Genomic DNA, 6,756 nt, shown 5'->3' with positions numbered 1-6,756 from the left:
CCCCCCCTCAAGCACTTACAGTAAACCTGGCAACTGTCTTGGCAATTTAAACAACCCATACGTGTTCAGCTACCAAAAAAAGTGCCTCTTCCAGAAAAGACAGACAGTGGGTGATGCCAGCAAGAGCCATCTTCAGTTGCCTGATGAGTTTCCTGCATGGCAGTACCTTGATACCTGAGCAAGGATCATTACCAACTGATACCCAGTCACTGGCCACAGCAAGGGAGGGGAGCTGGTGTTTGACTTGTTGCCCCCTTTTGCTGTGCTTGTGGCTCTATCATGCCCTTTATTTTTATAGTATTCAGGGCTTTTCCACACTGGTGCTCTGCACTGCTTTTTTTAAAAAAATTCTAAGTAACTGATCTAGAATAGGTATCAAGCGAGGGAATTCAAACACTTGACATATTTACAGCATGCATGTTCTGGATTTGGAGCCAGATATGAATTTTCAGGATGGTAGCCCCTGTGATTCTCTTATAATTCGACTACTTTACATTTTTAAACCCTTCCTAGACACTGCTGCTCTTGGATCATTTTAAAGCGGGTCATGTAAACAAATGGCTAACCAGTGGTCAGGAGATCACTTAATGGAGAGAGATTTAGGCACAGGGAATGGGTTCTCTTAATATTCAGTCCCTTCTGCTACTAATGTACACCTTCCTTGTTGCCCCATTTTCCAGTCAATGATCTTGGATAGATGTGGTACCTCTGGGTAGGGGGAGCATGTTGCCTCCTTTTCTTTCTCTTACCATGCACAGTGCTGAAGCAGCCATTTAAGAGACCTGAACACTGTCTTATGGGGAAGTGAAGGTCTTAGTTCTGTCTTATGGGGAAGTGAAGGTCTTAGTTCTGTGTAAGCACCAACACAGATTTGGGGCTTCATACTCGGGGCTCTGAAAAGCCTGCAGTGGAGAATGGGGAATGTAAATTTTAACAGCAGAGGAGGTGGTCTATAAAGAGAATCTGGTGCTTTATTCTGAATGGAAGTACACACAGTGGTAAGCAACCTTGCACTCCAGCTGTAGTAAAACTACAAAGCTCATCCTGCCTGGGAATGGCCGTCATGTTTGTTTTGTAAGTAAATACATAAAAACGCGCCATGCCTGCGTGAAACCGCGCCATGATGTACGTGTTCGCTTGGTAAATGCATTTCTGCGGGTTAAAACGCGCACGCAGCCTGCGCGTGTTGGGCTTCGTAAATCAGCCCCTATGTCTTAGCCAATTTATTTATTTACTCTTACTTTTGGAGTAGAACTAGAATTCCTTGCAGCTTTTCACTGCTATCCAAGGCACAATTATAAGGAGAACTAAGTTGAGTGAAAATCACTCAGCCTCATAGTTCGAGCTGACGTGCGACACACGTGTCCTCCCATGACCCTGGGGAGAACTATGGGGGAAAAGCCCTCACCCCCCATAGTTCTCCTTTAACCAGTTGACATCCGCGGTTTTTTTGGTAAAATATAAAAGACGGGGTCACGTCAGGTAAAAAAAAACACCAGAAATGTCAAGCCTTAAAATTGCGTGCGCGCGAAACCTCAAAAAATGATAACACCCAAAATTGGCCATAGGCGACGCTTTAAAAGCTGTTCCCGCTCATCAGTTTAGTGTTATCAGTGATTGATGGCCCTAAAATGATTGCTCTCCCTGCGACGTTCGCGGCGATATGTAACATGTGTAGCGCAATTGTAATTTTTGCGCACTGGGGCACCGGACGCGTATTTACGTTTATAGGCACGTGGGGGAGTTAAACATTTTGGGGTTTTTTTTTCCCCTTTTTTATGTGACTATTTTTTATATGTTACTTTTATTTAGATTTACTTTTTTGCACTTATTGCTATTATATAGGGGAATAACAATCCCCCTATAATAGCAAAGGCACGCTGACAGGTCCTCTTTATGGAGACATTAGGGGTCTCCCCTATAGTCACCTGTGGACCCCAAAAGAAGCTGATGAAGCAGAGATCTGCTTCATCAGCTTCTTCTCTCTGGCAATAGCAGCCAGATGACTGACAGGTGAATGCGGAAGTGATGTAATACACATCACTTCTGCATTCACAGCCCGGACGGGGATCAGCAAGGAGCTGATCTGACGCCCTCCTAGCCGATCCCGGGCAGCTCAGTGCCGTCCGTCCGTTTTTTTACTACGGGCGGACGGCAAGTGGTTAAAGAGATTTACCTTCACTTCTTGATGTTTTACCTGACAGGAAGTGCAGATAAAATGAGATCCTTTTCTTTAGTATAGTAGGTAAAGGCTAGATGCTTTCCGATTTTATTTCTGCCTGTTGCAGTTTCTCCCCACACGTCCTGTAAGCAGGACAGGAAGTGACGATCAATCTCTCTAAAACAGCCCCAGGTTGCAGTTAAACCTGACAAAAGTTCCACTCCATTAGAACAAAGATTTTTAGCTTGACTACAAGTTTAAACAGAGTCCCGGCGGCAAAAGTCGCCGGGAGTCTGTTTAAACAGCCCCGATGCTGGCGACATACACTGTACGTAGTCAGTCACGAAGGGGTTAATAGCAACTTTTTCAGCCCTGTGTCTGATTTTCTCCCTTCACTCATTATTAAGAAGGTGAAAAAGAAAAATGTAGGGAATCACCACGATGGCCACAGAAAAGCTCACATCATAAGCACTGGTCTGATATGTTTAATCAGTTTCTACCAGATCTAAATGACACTCTGCTGCTAACAACTACTTTGTTGCGATTTGTATTTCTATTGGTAGGGCTAGGCATAGATCATTTTTGAGATTTGGAAACACTAACTACTATTACTTTTATACATGAACAGCCTATTAGAGGATTCAGTGCACTTAACAGGAAATAGGAAAGTCTCTCCAATGGCCCAGGAACACATTTCTGTCTATAGAACACTTGCCCCTTTCTGGTATGCACCGACACAGCATTCTGTACATGGAAGGGTGAGAATAGAATGTACTGAAATACAAAGATGTATTTGCAAAGGTTTTTGTTCTTTTGCTGGGAGAGAAAAACACAAGAGTAACAGGTAAACTGTATTTTGTGACATAAAACTCCTACAAAGTTTGTAATGCATTGGAAGTAAAACACGATTGCATTATATTTTATTTAAGTCTTTACATGCTTTTCCAAATATCCACTGCCCCTGCTGAAAATGGTCTATTGCAGGGTCAGATTCCAGCTGGGCAGAGATAAAGACCCTATCCCCATACAATATCAGCAACAATTTGAAAGCATGCAAATGCTTATTATTCTCCACTACTGCAAGGTTGTTATTTAAAAAGTGAGGTACGATTACGGTCTTTTTAATGTAAAGAATTCTCACATTGTATTTTTTACAGCTCACTCACCGAACTCCCAGTGTATGATGCTTTTTATCCCATGCTTCTGTATGCAGCAGAAGCCGAGATCCAGATAGTGACATCCATTCCTGGCCACGTTCTACAAAAGGAGATGGTCTCTTGATTGACAGTTCGTATCTCACTGTCTCTGCACTCCTGTGATGTCACTTGTGGCTGGAAAGTGTAGAGGGACAGGGTACGCTATCACAGAAATCAAATCAAGGTTCCAGTTCTAGTGTCTGTACTGATTCATGCAATAGCGTACCCCCTCCCTCTGTATACCTGTGACCTCACTTGTGCCTGGAATGTGCAGAGACAGTGAGAAAAGGGCTGTCAATCCAGAGACTTTGAGGGGGATATACTGTCACCATCTGGATCTCTGCCTCTACTGTACACAGAAGCATGGGATAAAAAGCATAATCCACTAAGAACTGAGCTGTGAAAAAAATACAAGGTGCGACTTCTTTAAACGTTCACACAGACGCATAACACAGACAACGCATAACAATTGTTTCTAACGTGCTCACATACCCTGTTTCCCCGAAAATAAGACCTAGTTGGGACCATTCCCAGGGCCGGTGGTGGCCTAAGGGGGAACTTGAAGAGCTGCGGGAGAGAATCAGCGGTGCCAACAAAGCCAGCGCTAGAGGAAGCGAGGCGGCAGCGGAGGGAGCAGAGCCGCTTAAGCTGATGCTTCCTCTATAGCGCCGGCTCCTGTAACAGGCGGAGTGATACAAAATGCACTCCGCCTGGGAGGAATCGATAGTGAAAGTGCGCTTCGCACATCCTGGCCAGCGATTGGTTACCAATTTGCTCCTGGAAAGGTACGGCACCCCCGATTGCCCTGATCACCATATTTTTTTTACATAAGTGTGGATTGCCGTATATTAAAAAAAAAAAAAAAAAAGAAGACTTACCCCGAAAATAAGACTTTTTTTGGCTCAAAAAAAACACACTAAGACAGTGTCTTATTTTCAGGGAAACACGGTAGTATCAAGCAAAATCTGACTATGCTTGATGGGCAGAGTAAAACTTTCAAGACCTTGTTGATAATGGAACACATTAGGTAATACATCCTCTCCCTTGTGTTACAATAATAGCTTAGCCCCAAAGTGCAGAAAGATGGAGTTACCTTTTAGGAACTTACAGCCTTGCCGTATTGTGAATGAAGGTGAATTTCTGCTTCATCACCTCTTGGCAACCACAGACGGAAATGTGCCCCTTAGGAAATTACTTGTATTAACACAGTTTAGAAATAGACAAAAGGCAATAAAATAATAAAAGCTAAAGAAATATTTAATCTGGAATACAGAAGTCCAACCTATAAGCTTTCTATTGAATTACCAGTTTCGTACCAACAGGTCCTACAATCTTATATATGGCAAGGAAATAAATGCATTTTATTTTTGCAATCCCAGAGCTTATATAAACATTTACATTGAGTAAGCACATTTATAAATACAGTAGCTGGATCCATTTAGTATAATGCTGCCACTGTCATGTAGTCGTACCAAAAAAAGGAAAAGAAAAAAAATATACTTTAAGTACACAACATTAAATAAAATTGGGAAAAAATACATTATTGATATAAAACAAAAATAAAACTGTTTAAGATTTTTCTGTACTCAAGTACATGGAAGGGATGAGGGAGGGGAGAACAGGTCACTCCTTCTCCTTGAAGAAATGGAAAATAGAGGCCCCTGAGAATATAAACGCAAGCATTTGAATTTTAATTTGGATAAATTATGACTTTTGTGCTACACATACATTAAAAAGGCACATCAATGCAGGCAGTGTTATATTGTACGCAAAACCATACTGAATCTTTTTTTTCATGTCATCAATGCTGAGAAATTAAATTGTGGGGAAAAAAAAAAAAAGATGCAGGCTTTTCCAGCAATATAGAAAAACCCTTCACCCTGGGAGTCACGTCCCATTTTTCCAGTGATTCGAGATCTGCTACAACACGCAAACGCAACAGGCTTCAGTAGACTAAAAGGCCTGCTTAAGGGAAGGAGTCTGTAGTCACCCACAGGATGACTTGTAGCATAACCTAAGGCAGGGCTGGCCAAATCCCAGAAGCCAGGTAGCCAATGCTTCTTATAAATTACATCTGGCTCCTAACCTTTGAGGTTCCCTCTAGTTGTTGTCAATGGAGCTGGCACTTGGATTTTACAGACCAGCTCCTGACTTTCATATTAATTTGTCCACCGCTGAACTAAAAGCTGTTTGAATTCCAGCCAAAACCTTTTTGGGTTTGGATAGAGCAGGGGAAGGATTAAACTATCCATGTGTAAGCTGACCACACACTGCTCCAATTTGGGCCAACTCCTGCTGAATCGACGTCAGTGGCACTGTTGGCACAACCCCGCCTCCTCTGCTAAACAAGTCGACTTTTCAAGGAGCCAGTCTGAAAATTCTAAGCCAAATTCAGCAGCTGCTAAATACAATAGCCGGCAGTGGAGACTCCTCTATCCATGCTGCCTAGTGTGGATGGGGGAATCGAGGGATTCCTCTCTTTCAGCCTGCGGAGCAGAAAGCTGTAAATTTGTAGTATGTGGGCCAGCTTTAGATAGACTTCCCTCACTTTCGTTTCCAGTAGCAATGGACAACATCAGCCAGGAAGTGGAAGAAACTGCAACATAAATAACACAAATAAAACGCTGATAGGAGCTCTAGAACAGTGGTTCTCAACCTGTGTAACCTCAGGACCCACATTTGTCCTTGGTCATGAAGTCGCGACCCAAGTCGCACGGCATTGAGGTACCGCACGTTCCGATGCGGGCAATCAAACTGTGTACAGGAGATGCGTTTGGGGTGCCGTTCAAATGAATGGCAATGCAACACAACTCCCACACCAGAATTTGCGATAGGTGCGATTTTATTATGAATGAATAGAAAGCCTGCCGTAATTGGCTCAGCGCTGAGCCAATCACGGCAGGCTTTCTATCCATTAATACAAGCCTGCCGTGATTGCGCCGCGACCCGTGATGGCGACCCGTGATTGCCGTGATGGCGCCGCGACCCACTGCAGAAGGGCTCGCGACCCACTTTTGGGTCGCGACCCATGAGTTGAGAACCACTGCTCTAGAAGTCCCTCATTCTGCTGCTGTTGAGATTTTTCCCTCACTTCCTGTCTGGTGAAACTCTGGTCTTCATTGGGACCTCTACAACTGAGAAAAGCCCAGTGGGTGGAGGCATCTGAAGCTTTGCATTGAATGACTACACTTGTGGATGACACAAGACACAGCGCAGGGAATCACAAGACATCTGTGCCATCTCCCTCAGTGGTTATCTGAGCCTGCCCTCCATTAGAAAAAGGAAAGAAAAAGTCTTGATTAAATGAATTCTTGATTGGATATACCTTAAAAGGGAGAGGGGGGTGGAGAGAAACATTCACACAGAAACAAATCAAACAGACACAGCTTAAGGCCTTTA

Source organism: Nanorana parkeri, unplaced genomic scaffold (assembly GCF_000935625.1).
Source record: "Nanorana parkeri isolate BGI_ZX_2015 unplaced genomic scaffold, ASM93562v1 scaffold310, whole genome shotgun sequence".
NCBI lineage: Eukaryota > Metazoa > Chordata > Amphibia > Anura > Dicroglossidae > Nanorana > Nanorana parkeri.
This window is presented reverse-complemented; position numbering follows the sequence as displayed.